This window comes from Perca fluviatilis, chromosome 2 (genome assembly GCF_010015445.1).
Source record: "Perca fluviatilis chromosome 2, GENO_Pfluv_1.0, whole genome shotgun sequence".
In the NCBI taxonomy this organism is placed as follows: domain Eukaryota; kingdom Metazoa; phylum Chordata; class Actinopteri; order Perciformes; family Percidae; genus Perca; species Perca fluviatilis.
Genome location: NC_053113.1, coordinates 43,355,234 through 43,381,125, shown reverse-complemented (window position 1 = coordinate 43,381,125; position 25,892 = coordinate 43,355,234). Strand labels below are relative to the sequence as shown.

General features: G+C 38.9%; 1 long non-coding RNA gene across 1 annotated transcript; it reads right to left on the bottom strand.

The window, feature by feature from the left end:
- Nucleotides 1-17,414: 17,414 nt before the first annotated feature.
- Nucleotides 17,415-22,146, bottom strand: LOC120573050. Its single transcript, XR_005641627.1, has 5 exons — nt 22,081-22,146; nt 19,507-19,648; nt 19,336-19,405; nt 19,030-19,195; nt 17,415-17,509 (listed from the first exon to the last, which is right to left on the bottom strand). It is a non-coding gene; the product is annotated as an uncharacterized LOC120573050 (long non-coding RNA).
- Between the last annotated feature and the right edge of the window lie 3,746 nt (nt 22,147-25,892).

Genomic DNA, 25,892 nt, shown 5'->3' with positions numbered 1-25,892 from the left:
ATGGGAATCATATGCTATATCAGAACATGCATTACTGATACATACGGTAAAGTAATACTCAGGAACATCTTTCAACTTCTTCTGTCTTAATCAGTTTATACATTAGTTATCTCGTTTATTACTTGCCGAAATTAAAACAAAATTTACTTCACACATTGTATCTGTTACTGTTTAATATTTTTTTCAGCTGAACAAATAAATACAAATATTCCTTTTGGCTCACTTGTTCGGTTCACTTGATTACCATAAACAACATAGTATATGTTGCAGCTAAAAAGTGGCTATAACTTGGGAGGACTTGCAGCTCTCAGATTTCATTGACTTGCAAATTAAGGTTAGAGGACAAGGTTGACTTTGTGGATTATTTTGTTCCTTTTCTCTAGTTGGACAGACAGACAAATGCATTTTTCAGTTGGTGGAATTGTCGGATGGTTTAGACCAGGGATGTCAAACTCAACTTCACTAAGGGCCATACTGGAAAATAATCACATCAAGGGACTGAAATGTAGTTTATTGACATATTATTTTGAAAAAAGTAAAATATCTTTGACTGTATTATTGCACGTCCCACTTACACACAGTTAGTTTTGTCAACATAAAGCCCAAAAAAAGTAACTTAGCCATCATAGAGTTTGGCAAATCAAGCAAAATGATGATAAACATTTTAAAAGCAGGCTACCACACAGCCGACTAACAGCAACCTGTTTCACAGCCTGAATATGAAAACGTTCTGCTTCTGGGAGAATTTCTTAGTCTCAAAGTCGGCAAATCTATCAAATTCTGCTTTGAGTGTCAGGTAATTACAGTTTGAAAACGGTGGCGCACAACTAGGCGGGCCAAAATGTATTGTGAACCTAAATTGATTTGCAGGCTGAATCAAAATCTGCGAGGGGCCGGGTTTGGCCCACAGGCCTTAAGGTTGACACGTGGTTTAGACTGAGAATTGTTTTCTGTACAAGAAAGAGATTGAAAGACAAACCAAGTAGTGGTTCTCATGCGAAGCAGAGACAATAAACAACATTACTTCTTGTCTCCTCTGAACTAATAGGATTTGATGCCAACATTTTCCCTGAACATAATCATGATGCCACATATACAGTCGTGAAAAAATTAGGACACCCATGCCAAAGTTGACTAGAAGAGGAGTTAAAAAAAATCTTTTGGAAATTGATCTTAATGCCTTAATTAAAACAAATCAGTAAAAATCCAACCTTTAAGGACACAAATTACCTTTGTGAATGAATAATGTATCGTAAATATTAAATGTAGGGCGCATAAGTGAGTACACCCCTATGTTAAATTCCCATAGAGGAAGGCAGATTTTTATTTTGAAAGGCCAGTTATTTCATGGATCCAGAATACTATGCATCCTGATGAAGTTCCCTTGGCCTTTGGAATTAAAATAGCCCCCCCACATCAATACTGCATGTCTAAAAAGTAATAACATGCATCAATATATAGCCTATGACACGTCCAGATGGTGGTATTGAAGTACAATGAATCACACTAAATGAAATGTTGAACATCTAGCACAGAGACATTCACTTGGATGAGCCTTACAAGACAGTATGGCAATATAATTTGCTTTCAGGTTGCCTACTCACTTGTACACTTCATCATATATGCATAAGTTGTTCTTCACTGGCATGGTAGAATTTGCCACAATTTTGCTACTGAAGCCATCCACTGCAACTACATGTGTCACGCCAAACATTCCCAGCTTTTCGTTCTGGTCCATATGCAGTTTATGACCCATGTTTTCAGCGTGGTAGGGGATGGGGTTCAGATTACGGGCACCCTTAATAAAAAGAGGAAGTTAAGATATAGGCCTCCACTTCAATACGTTTTTTAAAATGTTAATTTCCGAACATATAACATTACTTACGTTTCTTCGCATTTCGTTGTATGGCTGATGAACGTCTCTTAAAATGTTCCCAACTCTGGTTTCTCCCGCATGCACACCAATCGCGGACAGGTACCCTGTCATAAATTTTCGGCCAAAGGATGGATCCGTCTGTTGAAGTAAATTAACTTTAGATTGATATTCTATGGCATTCAGTCTGAATCAGAACAATCAAGGTAGGCCTAGCTACTGTGTGTGGGTTGGTGTGTGAGGGGGGTTAGCGTCTAGCTAACTTGGCCCTACAAAAGTCACGGGCATTGTTTTCTACTGAATTCTCGTCTAAATTAATCATATAAAGATGAGAAAGTGAGGGCTACAATATACATGTGAGTGTGAGTTCGAGACCAAATGCGTGTGTCTCATAGGCTACTATTTTATACAGTCTAAGTTCTTATACTCAACGGCAAGCTATACAGCCATAGCAACCAATGTAAACAAACCTAGCAACTGATAAAGTTGATGTAGGCAGCTGCATGGAGATGGCTAACAAGCGAGAACATGTCAAATACCCCAAAACCAGCCTTAATAATAATAATTCAACAAAATAGCCACAAAGTAAAGAATACATACCTGGTTGATTGCAGACATAACTGCTAACTCCAACTCCTCGTTTGAGATGACGTTCCTCCTCCTCAAATTGTGCTCTGCGCAAAACCGCCTCACGGTCATGACCGAGCACCGTGAGGCACCGACGCGCTGTAGGGCGGTGGAGATTTGTTCGTGTTTTTTCCCACTCTCAAATAATTTGTGTATGTACTCTGTGTACATCTCTAGAGCCATCCTTTATCGCTACTCGCTAGCTTCTAGCTACTGAAATAATTGCTGTGCAGTCTGGTAACGTTAACGTTAGTGTAGAGTGGAGTGAAATTACAAATCCCACTATTGTCACCCCAAAACCCGCCCTACGAAGCAGCTTGATTGGTTGGTTAGGCATTTGACCTCAAGTGGTTAAGGTTAGGATAGCGGATTGGTCAGGGGGTTACGTTACCTTGCGTAGGCATGGACGCCTGGCCAATAAATGCCAGAGCCATATCAAAGGGCGGATTTTCTGGGATTTTCCATTTTCCCGTTTTGGTTTTAGAATGACAAACAGAAAGAGAATATCGTGTGTGTGTGTTTTTCCGTTCTGGTTTTTAAAACATAAAAACGAAGAAAACATACCCTTTTTTGGTGTTTCTGTTTTGGTTTGAAATCCGAATAATGAATGAACGAACCATACCCGGTCCGTGTACTTTTTCGTTCATTCGATTTTCATTTCATAATCAGACTTAAAAAACAAAAAACGAATGGTTATTTGATTTTCGTTTTAAAATACAACAATTGAAATCGAAATACAAGGCATTTTTTTCCTTTTCATGGTCAAAAGGGGATGGGAGAAATTAAAAATATGCTGTGATTTTCATTTTCTATTTCATATAACAAAAATAAAATCACTCGGAAATAGGAATGAAAAAAGGTTTGTTTTTTCATATTCAGAGACCGGATGTTGTCATTTCCAAGGCAACAGCGCCAGCCTAGCCTACCAGTGTTGCTTTCAGCCCAGGCTAAAATTACTTTGGAAACCTGTGCTCTTGATAATGCTTGGGGGTGGATTTTATTTCATAATGCCACATTTATTTATTCCCCTCTCTCCCTGCCTCCCTCTGACTCTCTGTCTCTACCCGCCGCAGACAACTTCGCCCCAATCGAACCAGCTGAGGAAACAGACTTTCAGTTCACGGCTGTAACGTTACCCCGCGTTACCGTTCTACAATCCCAAACGTTCTGTTGCTGATCTGGCAGAGTCACCGGGCGGTTCGGGGATCAGATCATGGGGATCAGACTCCGCTGCTGGGTCTATTCTAATATTAGCTGCTGCTGCAGCTAGCTAGCAGATAGCCACCAGCCCTGTGACCTCGGTCCCCGTGGTTCGCCCCAGTGCTGACTGACTCTGGTCCGTCTGCAGAGCTGCGTTACCGCTCTAGCTGAGCTGGGAATCTGCCGCCTGCGTGATTTATTCATATTTTATTTTATTTGCAGATAGTGATATGCTATGATGCACTGATGTCAGACAGGCTTGCTGCTGCTTTTAGTCTGAGTCTGTGAGATAACCAAACTTCCTTTAAATATAACGTGCATATAAATAGATGGAATAAATAAAAGTCCCTCGAAATACATAGTAAAACATACATGTATTTAGGCTATTGAACTATTATGACTAAAGCCTGTATTTCATGATCTATTTCATAGCCATATGTATATTTATGTAAAGGGGGCAAAAACGGAAGTTAGGCTACAGATTCCCTCAGCAGCAGGGACATTCTAAAACGCTTAACGGAAAAAGCTTAACTTTAATGTACCTAAACAATGATCAATCAAATATCAGTCAGTTATCAGTCAGATAACGTCCATAACGACTTTGGGTTAGATTTTTTGATCACTGTTTATAAACAGTGATCAAAAAATAGCGTTAACCGTGAAAAAGCTTAATGGTTAACCACGTTAAGCTTTTTTCCTTACAATTCCCTTAATGAAGCAGAAACCCTTAATGTCAGCTAACGTCCATAATAATTGTACTTTGGGTTAGATTTTTAGTTTTTCAGTGGTTATGAGGAGCAATATGAGAGAGAAATTTGGTAATCCTTGATCATTGCTCATTGATCATAGAGCAGGTAACGCGCTGCCTGCAGAGTCAGTCCCGGGGAGCGAACCGAGGACCGAGGTCACAGGGCTGGTGGCTACCTGCTAGCTAGGCTGCGCAGCAGCTAATATTAGAATATTAGACCCAGCACCGGAGGTCTGATCCCCATGATCTGATCCCGAACCCCGGTGACTCTCTGCCAGATCAGCAAGCGCTTAACGGCACCAACAGAACGTTTGCTGGGATTGTTAACGGTGGCATAACGGTAACGTTACAGCCGTGAACCGAAAGTCTATTTGCTCGCTGGTTTGACTCTTCGGGCGGGTTGCCTGCGGCGGGTAGAGACAGGGAGGCAGGGAGAGAGGGTAATAAATACATGTGACATTATGAAATAAAATTCCCCAAGGATTATCAAGAGTATAGCTAGGTTTCCAAAGTAATTTTGGCCTGGGCTGAACACTGGTAGGCTAGGCTGGCGCTGTTGCCTTGGAAATGACAACATCCGGTCTCTGAATATGAAAAACAAGCCTTTTTTGTTTCTGTTTTCGAGTGATTTTATTTTTGTTATATAAAATAGAAAATGAAAATAACAGCATATTTTAAATTTCTCCCATCCCATTTCGACAATGAAAAAGAAAAAACGCATTGTATTTCAATTTCAAATGTCGGTTTTTAAAAACGAAAATCAAATAACCATTCGTTTTTTTGTTTTTAATACCTGTTTATGAAATGAAAATCGAATGAACGAAAAAGTATACGGACCATACACTATTGGAATGGTATCTCTCTTTTTTTCCATCACCGCCTCTCTCTCCCTCTCTATCTGTCTCTCTCTCTTTTCTCTCTCTATCCCTCTCTCTTTTTCTTTCACTCTCCTCCCATCCCTCCCTTCTCCCTCCCTGTCTCTACCTCCCCCTCTCTTCCTTTCTCTCTCTCTCTCACTCTCTTTCCCTCTCTCTCTGTCTCTTTCTTTCCCTTTGCCTCGCTCTCTCTCTCTCTCCTCTTTCTCTCTCTTTGTCTCTCCCTCTCTCTCCTTTCTCTCTCTTTGTATTTCCCTCTCTCTCTCTCCATCCCCCTCTCTCTCTCCCTCTCTCTCATCCCCTCTCTCCCTGTCCCTCTCTCTCTATTTCCTTTCTCATCCCTCCTCCTCCCTCCTCTCTCCCTCCTTCCCTCCCCCTCTCTCTCTCTCTCTCTCTGTCTCTCTATCTCTCTATCTTTCTTTCCCTCTCTCTCTCTCCTTTCCTCTCTATCCCTCTCTTGTTTTACGTTAATGCAATGGATATGGCTGATAATAAGTCTTTTAGTCAATTTATTGAAACTTCCACTTTTGACAGTTTTACAGTTTAGCTTACCGCTTTTCTACAAATGTATTTCAAGAAATTATTTTATTATTATATATTATATTATATTAGTGGTGTTCTTCAACTTTTCAATGAAATTCATACTTATTGAACCAATTTCCACTTGTTCAACTGTTCTTCAGCTAAAGACCTCACAATGTTCTACATATTTTGTCATTTTTCAACTTTTATAGCCAACAATTCAGTTTAGCGTCAACTTTGAACTTTTTAACGATTTCCACTTTTTCAACTATTCTCACTATTTCAACTTATGATGGATTTGAGCTATTCATCCAGTTAGTTATGAACAGTAGTCTATACAGATACTACAGGCAGTAATATGAACAGTAGTCTATACAGATATTACAGGCAGTAATATGAACAGTAGTCTATACAGAACAGTAGTCTCTACAGATACTACAGGCAGTAATATGAACAGTAGTCTATACAGATACTATAGGCAGTAATATGAACAGTAGTCTATACAGATACTACAGGCAGTAATATGAACAGTAGTCTATACAGATACTACAGGCAGTAATATGAACAGTAGTCTGTGGTCTTCCACTTCTCTCGGACTGTCTTCTTTCTCCGCCTCTCTATCTCTGTTTCTCTTTTTCTCTCTCTCTCCTCTCTCCATCCCTCCTCCCTCCCTCTCTCTGTCCTCTCTCCATCCCTCCATCTCTCTCTGTCTCTCTCTCTCTTTTTCTCTCTTTCTCCTTCTCTCTCATCCCGCCTTCTCCCTCCCTCTCTCCCTGTCTCTTTCTCTTTTTCTCTGTCTCTGTCCTCTCTCCCTCCCTCCTTCTCCCTCCATCTCTCTTTGTCTCTCTCTCTTTTTCTCTCTCTCTCCTTCTCTCTCCATCCCACATTATCCCTCCCTCTCTCCCTGTCTCTCTCTCTCTTTTTCTCTCTCTCTCCTTCTCTCTCCATCCCTCCTTCTCCCTCCCTCTCTTACTTTCTTTAACTTATTGAACCAATTTCCACTTTTTCAACTATTCTTCTGCTTCAGCTAAAGACTTCACAATGTTCCACATATTTTGTCATTTTTCAGCTTTTAAAGCCAACAATTCAGTTTAGCGTCAACTTTGAACTTTTTAACGATTTCCACTTTTTCCAACTATTTTCACTACTTCAACTTCTTCTTACAGATTTAAGCTATTCATCCAGTTAGCTTTAGCAATTCAGCTATTCAGCATTCCCCCGCATTTTCTGCAGGAAATGCATTTTCTAGTTATTCTTAGTTTTATTTCCCTCTTCCGTACGTTTTTTGGCTCTCTGTAACTTCTGCATACTTTCACCTATTTAAACCATTCAACTTTTCAAATGTTCACCTCTTTCAGCTAATGATGGGACTTCTTCAACATTTTTCTACTATTTATACTTTTTCAAATTTTAAGCTTTTTAACACTTTTTTTTAACATTAAAGTCAATGAGAGCAAGCTTCAAATCCTTCAAATCCTCTTCTGCTTCAAACTGTATCTCCTCCTACGTTCTTTCACCTACAGACACCAAACAAACTTTAAAATGTTCACAAAATATTCAGCTATCCGGGGTCTACTTTTCAGTTTGATATCTTTTACAGTTTCTGTAAAAAAAGCTGTTTAAGTTTAGTGATCATTTCAGGAAATTTTATCGAATAAACAGAGTGTGTATTGCGCTGCTTAGAGTAGATGATGTCATAGCTAGAGGGTGAAGCTTCGAAAAAATTATCTTTGTCCCTTCTCAATAAATTGTTCTCAAGCCCACAATATCTACTTGTCATACACAATTTATACATCAAAACGTAGGTATTTTTGTCTAGTTTCAGAAGATCTGCTCAGTTATGCAATACGTCTCGTACTTTTGGCTCAGCGAACTTCCAAATGACAAGATATCCATTTCTTTCTTCATTGGCTCCAATGTTAACACTCGTGGATATTTCCCAGCGAAACACTGAACGAACCACTTTTTGAAATCGCTGATATGACCACATTTTTACATTTATCCATATAAATTTTATACCGATACGTTCACAAAGGCCTTTTGGTGCTCAGGATCACGTCATTTGACTGATAGCACACACACACAACTACACACACACGCACACAAACACACACACACACACACACACACACACTACTCAAAAACACCCCCACACACACACACACACACACAAACACACTCCCCACACACACACACACCGCCGGCTAGTCGTACACACCAGCGGAGAACCATCAGCCACTTGTATGCTCCGGAGAAAGCTCTGCGTGGAGCATCCCCAGGACCAAGAACAACTTGGTTTCTAAAGAAGCAGGAGGCAGCAAACAACCACTGCTGGCTAAACTATTTAAACATGCTGGGATGGTTCAGGACACCCCCGTCTGTCACTAGCAACGTTGACGCAGTGATCAGTGATGATTCTTTCCGACCAATCTGTAGTCTGCAGGTTTTACATCACCTTTTAGTATCGCATATCGCATCAGCTCGCTTGGAACCTCGACTGAGTGGTACTAAAAAATTTACCTGTTAGCAGGTACCAGGGACTTTTTTTCGTAATGGAAAACCAAAAAAGGCGTGTAGATTTGGTACAATGTAAGGGAAAAGCGCCATATGTCTGATAATAATACAAAGTATTTTCTTCTTTCAGCCTTTTCAAGCAATTCATTTCAACTTTTATCTTTGACAGTATTACAGTTCAGGTTATAGCTTTTCTAATGAAGTATTTTAGCTCTTCCTTTAGGTAATTCAGTTTAGCTTTCAACTGAACATTTTCCAGATGTATCAGCAGTTCAGTGCAATGCGTTTGAGCTTTAAGATTTTTCATACAATTTGTTTCATATTTCTGCATTTGTGAGTCATTATCAGCTATTCAGCATTCCCACGCATTTTCTGCAGGAAATGCATTTTCTAGTTTCTTATTCCGTACGTTTTTGGCTCTCCGTAACTTCTGCATACTTTCAGCTATTTAAACCATTCAACTTTTCAAATGTTCAGCTCTTTCAGCTAATGATGGGACTTCTTCAACTTTTTTCTACTATTTATACTTTTTAAAATTTTAAGCTTTTTAACATTGAAGTCAATGAGAGCTTGCTTCAAACCCTTAAAATTTAGTTTCAGGAAATCTGCTCAGTTTTGTGATACGCCTTTTACTTTTGGCTGGTTGAGCTTCCAAATGACAAGATGTCCATTTCTTTCTCCATTGGCTCCAATGTTAAAACTCCTAGATATTTCCCAGCGAAACACTGAACGAACCACTTTTTGAAATTGCTGATATGACCACATTTTTAGGTTTATCCATATAAATTTTATACCGAAGGCCGTGTGTCTTTAACGGTCAAGTTGCTGTTTCGATAGCATGTACTGTTGTGGATTTATTAAGGCTTGTTTGAAGGGTTCTCCCACACTGTCTCTCACTAATCAGGTGTGGGGATTAATGATCAAAGAGAGGCTTTATAAATACTGAAGGAACATTGTTGGTCTGTTCTGAAGATAGGGCAGTGGTTATGGCACATGGCTAGGGTGTGGGGGGCCTGGGTTCGAATCCCACTGTGGCATATCAATCAGTGTGTCCCTGGCTAAGGTGTTACTTGACTTTTCAACTACTCTCACTACTTCAACTTATTTTTACGGTTTTAAGCTATTCATCCAGTGCTTTGCTTTACCATTCTTTTTTTTTCACCTTTCATCTTTTTTAAAAAAAAAAAACACTTCCACTAACGTTAAACTTCCCCACCACACACACACCCCCACACAGACACACACACACCTACACACACACACACATAGCCACACACAAACACAGACCGACACACACAGACACACGATCGTGCAATGGTTATCAGATCAAAGAGATGTTTATAAACATGGCCCAGCCCTTAAGTGCACCATGACAACCCTTTCAGAGACAGTCTACTGATTACTCCAGGCTATAGAGAAAATAATAATTATCTAAATATTCTTTCGCTTCCATTTCTGTCTGTCTGTCTTGTCTTCTTCATCTGTCTGTCTCCCTCCCCCTGTCTCCCTCTTTTCCTCTGTTCCTCTTTCCCCTCCTTCCTTCCTTTGGGCTCTCCCCTCCCTCCTGTCTCTCCCTCCCTCTGTCTCTCCCTCCCTCCATCCTTCTCAATCTCTCTCTCCTTCCATCACTCCTTCTCTGTCTGTCTCTCTCTCCCTCCCTTCCTCTCTTTCACTCCCTCTCTCCCTTGCTTCTTCTGTCTCTCCCTCCAGGGTCATTTGTGATTTGTGATTTCATCCATGTATATAGCCCGTTTCTTTTCAGCCAATATATCCACCTCTCTCTTTAGGGTCATGCTTGTTTGTTCTATGCAATGGATCTGGCTGATAATAATACAAAGTCTTTAAACTTTCAGCCTTTTTAGTCAATTTTAGTCAAGGTTGCTGTCTTTCTTTTCCTCTCCTCTCTTTCCTCTCTCTCTCCTTCTCTCTTTATTCTCTTTCTCTCCTCTCTCTTCTCTCTTCTCGTCTCTTCTCTCCTGCTCTCCTTTCTTCTCTTTCTCTCCTTCTCTCTTTCCTCTCTTTCTTCTTGTTCAGCCCCATTCTTTTCACCTAATATATTTCACATCTCATCTCAGCTAGATCGATGCTTTTTTGTTCTATGCAGTGTATATATCTGATGATAATAAAAATATTTCTTCTTTCAGCCTTTTCAACTTTCATCTTTAACAGTATTACAGTATTAATTTGTTTCATATTTCTGCATATGTGAGTCATTATCAGTTAGAAAATCTACTCAGACCTCACAATGTTCTACATATTTTGTCATTATTCAACCTTTAAAGCAAACAGTTCAGTTTATCATAAACTTTTAACTTTTTAATGAAATTCATACTTATTAAAACAATTTCCGCTTTTTCAACTATTTTCACTACTTCAACTTCTTCTTATGGATTTAAGCTATTCAACCAGTTTAGCTTTAGCAATTCAGCTGTTCAGCATTCCCACGCATTTTCTGCAGGAAATGCATTTTCTAGTTCTGTTCTTTATTAGTGGGAATGCTGTTCAACAGTACGTTTTTTGGCTCTCCGTAACTTCTGCATACTTTCAGCTATTTAAACCATTCAACTTTTCAAATGTTCAGCTAATGATGGGACTTCTTCAACTTTTTTTCTACTATTTATACTTTTAAAAATTTTAAGCTTTTTAACACTTTTTTTAACATTGAAGTGAATGAGAGCAGCCTTCAACTCCTTAAAATCTTCTTCCGCTCCCAAAATTTTCAGCTCCTTCATACTTTCACCTACAGACGCCAAACAAACTTTAAAATGTTCACAAAATATTCAGCTATCTGGTTTGTACTTTTCAGTTTGATATCTTTTACAGTTTTTGTTAAAAAGCTGTTTAAGTTTAGTGATCATTTCATGAAATTTTATCGATTAAACAGTGTGTATTGCGTGAGCAAGAGTGGATGATGTCATAGCTAGAGGGTGAAGCTTCGAAAAAATTATCTTTGTCCCTTCTCAATAAATTGTTGTCACACCCACAATATCTACTTGTCATACACAATTTATACATCAAAACGTAGGTATTTTTGTCTAGTTTCAGCCAATCTGCTCAGTTTTGTGATACGCCTTTTACTTTTGGCTGGTTGAGTTTCCAAATGACAAGAGGTCCATGTCTTTCTCCATTGGCTCCAATGTTAAAACTCCTGGATATTTCCCAGCGAAACACTGAACGAACCACTTTTTGAAATCGCTGATATGACCACATTTCTACATTTATCCATATAAATTTTATACCGATACGTTCACAAAGGCCTTGTGGTGCTCAGGATGACGTCATTTGACTGATAGCATTTATCATTTTGCCACTGTGAGGCTTTGTTTGAGAGCTCGCTCTCAGTCTCTGTATAGCTGTAGCACAGCACAGCTGACAGATTCAGCAGGTGTTGCTCATCAACTTGATTACAGACATCAAAGCATGTTTATAAACATATCCACTGGCCATTCGTTACATTCCATTTCACACAGTCCAAAAAAAATGCATGAAAAAATAAAAAAAATATAAAAAAACAGAGAGTAGTCTATACTCACAGGCCGTGAATATGAATTGTGGTCTGGATCTGTTACCTTCCACTTCTGTCTGTCTCCTGATCGTGTGTCCTCCCTCCCTCCTTTTCTTTCCCTCCCTCCTCTTTTTTTTTTTCCATCCTCCTCCCCCCCCATTCCTTGCTGTCTAACCCTACTTCTTCTTCCTCCCTCTGTCTCCTTTCCTCCCTTCTGTCTTCTTTCCTCCCTCTGTCTGGCTTCATCCCTCCCTCCCTCCTTCTTTTTCTTTTCTGTCTCCCTCACTCCCTCTCTATCTCCTTCCCTCCCTCTCTGTCTCTCTCCCTCCCTCCATCTCTCTCTTTCCCTCTCTCTCTCTCTCTCGGTCTCTTTTTCTTCCTCTGCCTCTCTGTCTATCTCTTTCTCTCTCCCTGTCTATCGCTCTCTCTCTCCTTCTCTCTTCATCCCTCCTTCTCCCCCCTCTCTTCCTTTCTCTCTCCATCTCTTTCTTTCCCTCTCTCTCTCCCTCTCTCTTTCTCTCTCTTTCCATCTCTCTCTCTCCCTCTCTCTCTCTATCCCCTCTCTCTCTCTTTCCTTCTCTTTCTCTCTCTTTGTCTCTCCCTCTCAGACCTCACAATGTTGTACATATTTTGTCATTTTTCAACTTTGGAGCCAGATTCAGTTTAGCGTCACTTTTAGCTTTTATGAAATTCACACTTCTAAAACGATCTCCACTTTTCTACTACTCTCACTACTTCCTACTACAAACATTGACTGGCCAGTCGTTACCATGACAACAGATACACACCCAGATACTACAGATTTAGGCTCTCTTTTCTTTTCTCTTCCATTCTCTGTTCTGTCCTCTCTTCTCTTTCTCTTTTTCTCTTCCCTCTCTTTCTTTTCTTCTCCTCTCTCCTCCTCTCTGTCCACTCTCCCTCTTTCTTTCTTCCTCTTTCTCTCTCTCTCTCTATCCCCTCTTGTCTCCTCTTTCTCTCTCTTTGTCTCTCTCCTCTCCTCTCTCTCTTCCTCTTCTCATCCCCTCTCCTCCCACTCTCTCTCTCTCGCTCCCTGTCCCTCTCTCTCTCTATTTCCTTCTCTCTCTATCCCTCCCTCCCTCCCCTCTCTCTCTCTATCTCTCTATCTTTCTTTCCCTCTCTCTCTCTCCTTTCCTCTCTATCCCTCTCTCTCTTGTATGTTCTATGCAATGGATATGGCTGATAATAAGTCTTTTTAGTCAATTTATTGAAACTTCCACTTTTGACAGTTTTACAGTTTAGCTTACCGCTTTTCTACAAATGTATTTCAAGAATTTATTTTATTATTATATATTATATTATATTTTATTTGTGGTGTTCTTCAACTTTTCAATGAAATTCATATTTATTGAACCAATTTCCACTTTTTCAACTATTCTTCAGCTACAGCTAAAGACCTCACAATGTTCTACATATTGTCATTTTTCAACTTTTATAGCCAACAATTCAGTTTAGCGTCAACGTTGAACTTTTTAACGATTTCCACTTTTTCAACTATTCTCACTACTTCAACTTCTTCTTACGGATTTGAGCTATTCATCCAGTTAGCTTTAGCAATTCAGCTATTCAGCATTCCCACGCATTTTCTGCAAGAAATGCATTTTCTAGTTCTGTTCTTTATTTATTGGGGGAATGCTGTTCTTTCAGCTAATGATGGGACTTCTTCAACTTTTTTTCTACTATTTATACTTTTTAAAATTTTAAGCTAACACTTTTTTTTACATTGAAGTCAATGAGAGCAGGCTTCAACTCCTTCACATCCTCTACTGCTTCAAAATGTATCTCCTCCTACATTCTTCCACCTGCAGACGTGATTCAAACTTTAAAATGTTCACAAAATATTCAGCTATCCGGGGTCTACTTTTCAGGTTGATATCCTTTACAGTCTTTGTGAAAAAGCTGTTTAAGTTTAGTGATCATTTCAGGATTTTTTATCGATTAAACAGTGTGTATGTGGCTTCTCAGAATGATGATGTCATCGCTCAGAGGGCGAAGCTTCAAAAATTCTTTGTCCCTTCTCCTTAAATTGCTCTCACGCCCACAATATCTACTTGTCATACACAGTTTATACATCAAAATGTAGGTATTTTTGTCTAGTTTCAGACAATCTGCTCAGTTAAGCGATATGTCTTATACTTTGGGCTCAGCAAGCTTCCAAATGATGAGAGTAACACATTTTCCTCCATCCGCCACAATGATAAAAGTCCTGCATATTTTCCAGTGAAGAGCAGAACGAACCATTTTTTTAAATCGCTGATATGCCCACATTTTTACGTTTATCCATATAAATTTTATACCGATACGTTCACAAAGGCCTTGTGGTGCTCAGGATGACGTCATTTGACTGATAGCATTTATCCTTTTGGCAGTTTGAGCCTTTATTTGAGAGTTCACTCTCAGTGTCTCTCAATAGCTTCAGTTTGGCCCAGCTGAGAGTTTCAGCAGGTGTTGCTCGTTAACTGATGACACATCAAAGGATGTTTACAAACATTCACTGGCCAGTCGTTACCATGACAACAGACACCCACCCAGATACTACAGGCAGGAATATGAACTTTAGTCTGTCTTCTCTCTTCTATTCTCTTGTTCTGGTCTGTCTGTCTTCTTCTCTCTCCCTGTCTCTCTCTCTCTCCCTGTCTCTCTCTCTCTCCCTGTCTCTCGCTTTTTTCTCTCTCCATCCCTCCTTCTTCCTCTCCCCCTCTCTCACTCTCTTTTTCCATCTGCCTCGCTCTCCCTCTCTATCCGTCTCTCTCTCTCTTTTTCTCTCTATCCCTCTCTCTCTCTTTTTCTTTCACTCTCTCCATCCCTCCTTCTCCCTCCCTCTCTCTCTCTCCCCCTCTCTCTTCCTTTCTCTCTCTCTATCACTCTCTTTCCCTCTCTTTCCCTCTCTCTCTTTCTTTCCATTTGCCTCTCTCTCCTTCTCTATCCTCTCTCTCTTTCCCTCTCTCTCTCCTTCTCTTTCTCTCTCTTTGTCTCTCCCTCTCTCTCTCTCTCCCCCCTCTCTCGCATCCCCTCTCTCTCTTTCCCTCTCTCTCTCCCTGTCCCTCTCTTTCTCTCTCTCTCTGTCTCCTTCTCTCTCCATCCCTCCTCGTCTCTCCCTCCCTCCCCCTCTATCTCTCTCTCTCTCTCTCTTTTTTCCCTCTCTCTGTCTCCTTTCCTCTCTTCCTCTCTGTCTCTCTTTATCCCTCTCTTTCTCTCGTTTGTTCTATGCAATGGATATGGCTGATAATAAGTCTTTTTAGTCAATTTATTGAAACTTCCACTTTTGACAGTATTACAGTTTAGCTTCCCGCTTTTCTACAAATGTATTTCAAGAAATTATTTTATTATATTTTATATTATATTTTATTAGTGGTGTTATTCAACTTTTCAATGAAATTCATACTTATTGAACCAATTTCCACTTGTTCAACTGTTCTTCAGCTAAAGACCTCACAATGTTCTACATATTTTGTCATTTTTCAACTTTTAAAGCCAACAATTCAGTTTAGCGTCAACTTTGAACTTTTTAACGATTTCCACTTTTTCCAAATATTCTCACTACTTCAACTTCTTCTTACGGATTTGAGCTATTTATCCAGTTTAGCTTTAGCAATTCAGCTATTCAGCATTCCCACGCATTTTCTGCAGGAAATGCATTTTTGGGGGAATGCTGTTTTACATTCATTTACAGCATACTTTCACCTATTTAAACCATTCAACTTTTAAAATGTTCAGCTCTTTCAGCTAATGATGGGACGTCTTCAACTTTTTTTCTACTATTTATACTTTTTAAAAATTTTAAGCTTTTTAACAGTTTTCTTTTACATTTAAGTCAGTGAGAGCAGGCTTCAACTCTTTCAAATCCTCTTCTGCTTCAAAATGTATCTCCTCCTACATTCTTCACAGACGTGATTCAAACTTTAAACTGTTCACAAAATATTCAGCTATCCGGGGTCTACTTTTCAGTTTATCTTTTACAGTTTTTGTGAAAAAGCCGTTTAAGTTTAGTGATCTTTTCAGGATTTTTCTGCATTTCTAATGAGTGTGTATTGGGCAGCTTAGAGTGGATGATGTCACAGCTACAGCACAGAGCCTTAAAAACCATCTTTGTCCCTTCTCTAAAAACTGCTCTCACGCCCACAATATCTACTTGTCATACACAATTCATACATCAAAACGTAGGTATTTTTATCTAGTTTCAGAAAATGTGCTCAGATAAGCGATATGTCTTATACTTTGGGCTCAGCAAACTTCCAAATGATGAGAGTAACAAATTTTCCTCCATCCGCTGCAATGATAAAAGTCCTGCATATTTTCCAGTGAACGGCAGAACGAACCACTTTTTTAAATCGCTGATATGCCCACATTTTTATGTTTATCCATATCAATTTTATACCGATACGTTCACAAAGGCCTTGTGGTGCTCAGGATGACGTCATTTGACTGATAGCAGTTATAGTTTTGCCAGTGTGAGGCTTTGTTTGAGAGCTTGCTCTCAGTGTCTGAATTGCTGCGGTGTGCTACAGGAGACATTAAGATCAGGTGCGATCGTTAACAGATCCAAGAGATGTTTATAAACATGGCCACAGGCCCTTAGTAACCATGACAACCCTTTCACAGACAGTCTACTTGATTACTCCAGGCTTGCTGTAGGAGTCAACTAACTACACTGTAACGAATTTGACTGTAGATATTACAGTAAATACCTGGCAAAAAAGTTGCCAGTAAAGTCTTGTAAAATTGCTGTTAATAACTGTGAAAAATAATTACAGTATAATACAGGATTTCGTTTACAGGTTATTGTTGTACATAAATTACAACAATGTATTGCTATTTTTACAGGAAAACATCACTTTATTGTAATTTAGTTTACAACATTATTTTGTATTCTTTTCAAATTACAGATATTACCTGGCAACTCGAGTTGCCAGGTAATATCTGTAATTTCTTCACAATACAATATGTTGTTGTAAATATTCTTTTACAACAACATATTGTATTGTGAAATACAAGCAAAAAGCTGTAAATATTTAACAATACGTAATATGTTGTTGTAAAAAAAAATGAAATTTTTACATTCACAGCTTTGCTGATTCCTATTGTAAAGTGTTTTAAATAAGACCAGGCTTGCTTTTAATCCAAAGATCATTGCATTAGATTCTCTTCAACTGTTAAGTAAAACCAGAGTCCGAGATGCAAAAACATGAAATTTTATTATTAAAAAGCAATACTGTGTTACAAGACTGTACGTTTTCAGAAGTAGTAACTTTTCTTTTTCTTAACAGCTCATTAAACATTCAATGGAATTAAATTAAGAGTTGCAACGAGGTCCAGCAATATTAAAATTCACAATATGCATTGCTTAAAGACCCAATTTTATATCAGCACCTGGATTACCATAACTGTTCAAAACATAACCTCAACAACAGGCAAAAATAAAACATTAGAAGATTAGAACAATGTCCGTTCAAATAGTGAGGAAGTCGTTTGTATATGACTTACAATTGAAGCCATTCAAAATCCATCATCTGCTTGAGTAGAGAGGAAACATGAGGGTTTCTCTTCTTCTCCTGTACCTTCCCACTTTTTTGGCTCACCATCTTTGTTGTCTTGGTCCCACTGGAGGGGTTCAGTCCAAAAAGCATCTGAAATCACAAAATCACATGAAAATAAACTTCATGAAAAAGTGCCTTAACTGTTCTACAAGAGAGTGCAACATACATAAGGCTGTGCAAGTCAAGCTAATTTGCCCTTTCAGCTTAAGTGCAGAAAAACTTCAAAAGAAAAATGAGGCTGGTAATTCTTAGTCATTTCATTTCAGTTGTGCTGTCCAGGCAAGCTAGACCAGTAAGTGGCTCTGCAATGCAATGACTAATATAGTGAAAATATAGGGTCATAACAGTTAGGATGGTTTGGATTTCTAGTCACAAAATTGTATGAGTTAGGGTTAGGTAGTGATATCATTTAGTTGTATCAACATAACCTAAAGCAGCAGGTCCTCTGGTTGAAAGTTTTCTGACTAGCCCCGGCTTCAAAGGACAACAATACATCAAACAAACCACAACAATATAACATTTTAGTATTCATAACATAATACACCATATTAAGTGTATTTAGCTGCTTTACAGTGCTTTCAGACCACTCCTTACATTGGAACTATTTTGTTTGTGAAAAACATTCTGGATACACACTGGAGCCTCACCAGGCAGGCTTCAGAAAGGCTCTACTGCGTAGTTATACGGTCTGTAATGAACAAAATTGTTCCAACGTAGGGAGTGGTCTGAGGGCACCATAAAGCAGGAATAGAAAATGTATTCTGTTGAGGAACACAAGAAATGTCTTTGGTAAATGTTCTTTGGTTGTCTAAGTTTGCTGCTGTTGGGCTGGTCCGGAGATCTCCAATTAAAGAACTCATAGTCCAGGGCTATGTCCATGCAACTATATCACTACGGGTCGGTAACATGTACAGCCTTGCGAAAAACTCCAAATGAACTATTTCTACGACTCTGTTTTCTACAACAAAGCGCCTTCTTTAAAACTTGTCTGAGTCTCATTTTTACCCATGAATAATTGAATTATTGTCAAAGGTCATGCAAATCTCAAAAAAAAAATTGTTAAAAAGAAAACATGTAGGTAGGTGTGTGTGGTATGTTTATGTATCAATATATGTACGTGAGTGTGTATATGTATATACATGCATACAGATCATTTTTTGTGTGTTTGCTTTGAGCATCACTGTGCCATAGTGGGGAGGGTGGGCATAGAAAATCATGCATAACTGTAAAATTAACTTTCATCTGGGATTTCTTGAGAATGCAATAAAAAAAGAACAAAGCAAGTTTGCAGTTTATTCACCTAAATGCTCAGTTTACCCCAATGCAGAACTACTTTTCAAAATGTATAATCAAATAGATCTTTATTGTCAATGTTTGAAAAACAACGGCACACAGTTTAGCATTAGTCATTATTATAAAAGGAATTGGTTCTGCAATGGTATAAAGCATTTGGGTAAATAACTGCTAACTTACCCTTTATCTAAACTCAAAAATCACGTTAAAGGTATTCACTGTAAGTACACTTAAAGCAAAATAAAATCTCTGTTACTCATAATATCAAACTTTACAAAATAATGATCAACCGCATTCTACTTCAAGCACATAGTTACCTTTGAATGAATTCCAGTGTGCAAGATGCTTGCTCCTGGTACACCAGATTGAAGTTGTAGTAGCTAGAAAACAAAGCTGCCACTCCAGCCAAGAAGTTGGGATGTGGAGGCAAAACCACCTGACCCTCGATGCTCAGCATCCAAAAGCTTGCTGTGAGCAATTCACCTAAATATAAATAAACAAATGTTTCACATGCAAAAAAAATTCTGTTGCCTTCCACATAAACATATCTACATTTAACTAATGTGTGTCCTTCATAGACTGTCTTTGCAATGCTTTACAACTGATTACAAAAAATAGATTACCTAAGACAATTAGTCTTGAAGAATCAGGAAGTTTTAGTGTTTGTTCAACGTCAGCTGCTGTTGCCAACACCTAAAAGACAAAGAAAAATGGATTCAAAATTTACAGTAACTTTTCTAAATCATACCAATATATTTTTTTAAAACTTCATAATATAATAATTTCACACTTACATGGCACACTTCAAAGAAACACCTGAGGGACTCCTTCTGCAGGCAGATGTAAGTGTGAAAATCATCTTCAGCCACGTATGTTGTTGATCACTGTGCAGTGATGGCGCTCACTTTAGGATGTTTCTCCTTGACCTGTAGCTAGCTTAAACAACACAAAAGGTGAAAAACACACATTATGTTGGATTAGTCTCACATTTGGTTACTAATAAGGTTGGGCACATTTACGTTAATGATGCCTGCCTAGTATAACATGAACTAAGATCTAACCCAATATCAGAAAAACCTCTAACTATCTCAGCCAATATTCATTATATTCTGTTTTGGCTGTCATGCCAGTCTGAAGGCCCGTTATACAAAAAGAAAAAAATATGTTGTTTATGTAACCCTCAGAGACCCAACATAGACCCGAGGAAAGCATGGTCTACATCATCCGAAAATTGGGACGGTGAAAAATTTGAGATGCAGCTAAGCATGGTGTGTCAAATTTTCTAGTCATAAATCTGTAATAAACAGTGTGTTAGGCGCATATTTGAATCTTGAAAGTTGAGAGTGTATAACATTATGATGGAAGTATATGATGGCCATTTTCCTCCTTTAAAATAAGTTGTTACAGCTATTTGGGTTGATATAATTTGTTACACAGATTTGATGTTAAATTTAACCATTATTGACCACTCAAGAATTGGTTAAAAATTGTCAAATTACCACCAAAATACCACATTAAGACACCAAGATATGAGATACAAAATTAATTCTTTCATTGTTACCAAAAACGTTTGATAAGATTTCTGCAAGAATTTCATTTTTTTGTTGATACATCATCATCACACATTTATTGAGTCCACAAAAGTCTCTAGTCGACTAAATTTATGCAACTCCAAGGCTGTTTAGGGACCCCAGTCTGCTGAAATATCTAAATACACCCTTATAGAACAGGCGGAAATAACAAATGTGCGCTGCATTAACTGCATGGGATTATCAAAAAGTGGCCATATCTGTAAAGGGAAGACTCAGGGGTGCCTACACAGCCCATTTTCATTCAGATATCTTGAATTAAGAGGTCAAGGGACCCCTTTCCAAATAGCCAAGCCTTTTTTCACCCAGCTATCATTAACATTAATGACAGTAAAACAGAAACGTCAAGAATGTTTTAAACGGAGCCATCTTAATGTCGGGCTCTAACTTAGTTTACAGAAGAGCTATTAAAGTTAAAGTGATGGTTCGGAGTAATTTACCCTAGGGTCCTTTGCACCATGACCTCGAGCCAAACACCCCCCAGGAGCTTTTTTCACCTGGGTCTAACACGAGTTAGCGTAGAGTAGCGTTAGCCGCTGAGTAGCTTAGCGCGGGGCTAATGGACCCACGTTTGTATCTCTTAAATGACCCCACTAATAATGCCCAAAATGATACCAAAGGTCTTCACTAGTATATATAGGTTATGCTCTCATAAAACGATGGATTGGAAAGTTTGTAAGTACACCAGAAGTTTATGAACACTTGCCTGCTCTCTTCTGCTCTCTGTTGCTGTTGCTGCTGCTGCTGCTAACTGCAGTTAGACGAGGGCTTAGGGCCGTCTATAAATTACTACACCGAAAAGAGATACAACAAAAATATGTATTAATTTAATGATTAAATAAGGTAATGTCTCCAAACTTACCTCAATTATTACTTGTCTCCTGCTAGTTATATTACAGCACTTACTTTAAAAAATAAGTTAAATTAAAAAATATTTTTGTTGCATCTCTTTTCGGTGTTGTAATTTGTAGATGTCCCTAAGCACTCGTCTCACAGCAGCAACAACAACAGCAGAGAGCAGAAGCCAGCAGGCAAGTGTTATTTACATAAACTTCTGGTGTACTTACAAACTTTCCAATCCATCGTTTTATGAGTGCATAACCTATATATACTAGTGTAGACCTTTGGTATCATTTGGGCATTATTAGTGGGGTCATTTAAGAGATACAAACGTGGGTCCATTAGCCCCGCGCTAAGCTATTCAGCGGCTAACGCTACTCTACGCTACTCTACGCTACTCTACGCTACTCTACGCTAACTCGCCCAATGTTAGACCCAGGTGAAAAAAGCTTCTGGGGGGGGTGTTTGGCTCGAGGTTATGCTGCAAAGGACCCTAGGGTGAATTACTCCGAACCATCACTTTAAATATCAGCCGAAATTAAAAGGTTTTTTTTCAGGGATCGTGCAAAGTCAAACTTTATTATAATTTAGACATTATCTGTTAAATCGAACAATATATTAATGACCAGTCACTGAAGAGTGTATATTTTGGAGCAGTGACTTCTGGACAAAACACGACCAGACTTAGCTACGTTATGGGCTTTCGGTTCAATAAGACATTTTTCGAACTATTGGGACTTCGGATTAACGTTAATGGGCCGTCTGCAGCCCCCTGATCTGCAAGCGATGCAGCTAATGCATATGGTTAAGTTAGCTGGCTTTTTCCTCACTAAAGTTGACTTTAGTTTGCTAGTGTTAGCTAGAACGGCAAAGAAATGTATTACAGTCAGTCACACATAGCTAAATAAAACATTGTAACCTTAGACTAAAGTTACTTACCAAAGACCTGACTCCGTGGCGGTGGCGGCCGTCTGCCTTGTACCTCTGCTGCATGCCCGAGTGACGATAACGTTAACGTTACAAAACATACACTGAAGTCCACTACTACGCTCAGTTGAAAATTAAATAAATATGAAAAGGGTTAACGCTAACATTATACCCATACATTTACTTTGGTTTTACCATTAAACTGCCTCGCCTGGGATTGCTTGTTCAAAATGTATTCTGAAAATTCTCCAGCTAACGTAAGCTATAAGTTAGCTTTTTATCAGGGTGTGCACTAGACTGATACACGGTCAACTTAGGTTATTTCAACCAACATTAACAAGTTAAACCACAATTTAATTATGTAGGCTATTTATAATAGTATACTTACGTATTGTGGATGAGTGGAGTGGCATTGTGGCTGCTCCTCTGTAATCCTCCATCAAATGGTCTTGTGTTAAGCTAACCGCCTCGTGCAAGGCATTCAACAGTAAATAACTACTACTTCATCATTTACAGTCAAGCGCAAATATGCCTGTAATTTATTGTGGAAAAAAGCTGTCAACTACTGTAATAGTTTTTTTGACCCACAATGCATTGCAATATACAGCTAGACTTTGTAAAATGACAGAACAAGAAGTTCCTGTAAAATGTTGCTGTAGAAATTACAGAAATTTGTTACAGTGTACAGTGCCTTGCGAAAGTATTCGGCCCCCTTGAACGTTTCGACCTTTTGCCACATTTCAGGCCTCAAACATAAAGATATAAAACTGTAATTTTTTGTGAAGAATCAACAACAAGTGGGTCCCAATTATGAAGTGGAACGAAATTCATTGGCTATTTCAAACTTTTTTAACAAATAAAAAACTGAAAAAGTGGGCGTGCAAAATTATTCAGCCCTCTTTACTTTCAGTGCAGCAAACTCTCTCCGAAGTTCAGTGAGGATCTCTGAATGATCCAATGTTGACCTAAATGACTAATGATGATAAATAGAATCCAGCTGTGTGTAATCAAGTCTCCGTATAAATGCACCTGCTCTGTGATAGTCTCAGAGGTCCGTGTAAAGCGCAGAGAGCATCATGAAGAACAAGGAACACACCAGGCAGGTCCGAGATACTGTTGTGGAGAAGTTTAAAGCTGGATTTGGATACAAAAAGATTTCCCAAGCTTTAAACATCCCAATGAGCACTGTGCAAGCGATAATATTGAAATGGAAGGAGTATCAGACCACTACAAATCTACGAAGACCCGGCCGTCCCTCTAAACTTTCAGCTCATACAATGAGAAGACTGATCAGAGATGCAGCCAAGAGGCCCATGATCACTCTGGATGAACTGCAGAGATCTACAGCTGAGGTGGGAGACTCTGTCCATAGGACAACAATCAGTCGTATACTGCACAAATCTGGCCTTTATGGAAGAGTGGCAAGAAGAAAGCCATTTCTTAAAGATATCCATAAAAAGTGTCGTTTAAAGTTTGCCAAAAGCCACCTGGGAGACACACCAAACATGTGGAACAAGGTGCTGTGGTCAGATGAAACCAAAATCGAACTTTTTGGCAACAATGCAAAACGTTATGTTTGGCGTAAAAGCAACACAGCTCATCACCCTGAACACACCATCCCCACTGTCAAACATGGTGGTGGCAGCATCATGGTTTGGGCCTGCTTTTCTTCAGCAGGGACAGGGAAGATGGTTAAAATTGATGGGAAGATGGATGGAGCCAAATACAGGACCATTCTGGAAGAAAACCTGATGGAGTCTGCAAAAGACCTGAGACCGGGACGGAGATTTGTCTTCCAACAAGACAATGATCCAAAACATAAAGCAAAATCTACAATGGAATGGTTCACAAATAAACATATCCAGGTGTTAGAATGGCCAAGTCAAAGTCCAGACCTGAATCCAATCGAGAATCTGTGGAAAGAACGGAAAACTGCTGTTCACAAACGCTCTCCATCCAACCTCACTGAGCTCAAGCTGTTTTGCAAGGAGGAATGGGCAAAAATGTCAGTCTCTCGATGTGCAAAACTGATAGAGACATACCCCAAGCGACTTACAGCTGTAATCGCAGCAAAAGGTGGCGCTACAAAGTATTAACTTAAGGGGGCTGAATAATTTTGCACGCCCAATATTTCAGTTTTTTATTTGTTTAAAAGGTTTGAAATATCCAATAAATTTCGTTCCACTTCATGATTGTGTCCCACTTGTTGTTGATTCTTCACAAAAAAATACAGTTTTATATCTTTATGTTTGAGGCCTGAAATGTGGCAAAAGGTCGAAAAGTTCAAGGGGGCCGAATACTTTCGCAAGGCACTGTAACTATGATCATCAGTCTATATCATTTGCGATCCACTTCTGTCTGTCTGTCTGTCTGTCTGTCTGTCTGTCTGTCTGTCTGTCTCCTTATCTGTCTGTTTCTCCCTCCCTCCCTCTGTCTGTATCCCTCCCTCCTGTCTCCCTCTCTTTTTCTATGCCTCCCTCCCTCCTTATTTCTCTTTTCTCTGTCTTCCTCCCTGCTCTGTTCCCCTCCTTCCTTCCTTCCTTCAGTCTTCCTCCCTCCCTCTGTTTCTCCCTCCCTCCATCCTTCTCAATCTCTCTCTCCTTCCATCACTCCTTCTCTGTCTGTCTCTCTCCCTCCCTTCCTCTCTTTCACTCCCTCTCTCCCTTCTTCTGTCTCTCCCTCCAGGATCATTTGTGATTTCATCCATGTATATAGCCCGTTTCTTTTCAGCCAATATATCCACCTCTCATCTCTTTAGTGTCATGCTTGTTTGTTCTACCCAATGGATATGGCTGATAATAATACAAAGTCTTTAAACTTTCAGCCTTTTTAGTCAATTTTAATTTCTCAATGTTTCTATATTTACTCTTTTTCCTCTCCTCTTTTTCCTCTCTCTCTCCTTCTCTCTTTATTCTCTTCTCTCTTCTCTCATCTCCTCTCTTCTCTCATGCTATTCTTTCTTCTCTCTTTCTCTCCTTCTCTCTTTCCTCTCTTTCCTCTCTTTCTTGTTAAGCCCCATTCTTTTCACCTAATATATTTCACATATCATCTCAGCTAGATTTATGCTTTTTCATTCTATGCAGTGTATATATCTGATAATAATAAAAATGTTTCTTCCATCTTTTCTAACAAGCTTTTCACTTATGTAAGTAATGCAGTTTAGCTTCCAACTCTGAAAATTTGCCAGATGTTTCAGCAGTGAAGTGCAATGCATTTGAGCTTTAAGATTTTTCATACAATTTGTTTCATATTTCTGCATATGTGAGTCATTATCTGTTAGAAAATCTACTCAGACCTCACAATGTTCTACACATTTTGTCATTATTCAACCTTTAAAGCAAACAGTTCAGTTTAGCATAAACTTTTAACTTTTAATGAAATTTATACTTATTAAACCGATTTCCACTTTTTCAACTATTCTCACTACTTCAACTTCTTCTTTCTGATTTAAGCTATTTATCCAGTTAGCTTTAGCAATTCAGCTATTCAGCATTCCCACGCATTTTCTGCAGGAAATGCATTTTCTAGTTCCCTCTTCCGTACATTTTTTGGCTCTCTGTAACTTCTGCATACTTTCAGCGATTTAAACCATTCAACTTTTAAAATGTTCAGCTCTTTCAGCTAATGATGGGACTTCTTCAACTTTTTTTCTACTATTCATACTTTTTAAAACATTCAGCTTTTTAACACTTTTTTTTTTAACATTGAAGTCAATGAGAGCAAGCTTCAACTCCTTAAAATCTTCTTCCGCTCCCAAAAGTTTCAGCTCCTTCAAACTTTCACCTACAGACACCAAACAAACTTTAAAATGTTCACAAAATATC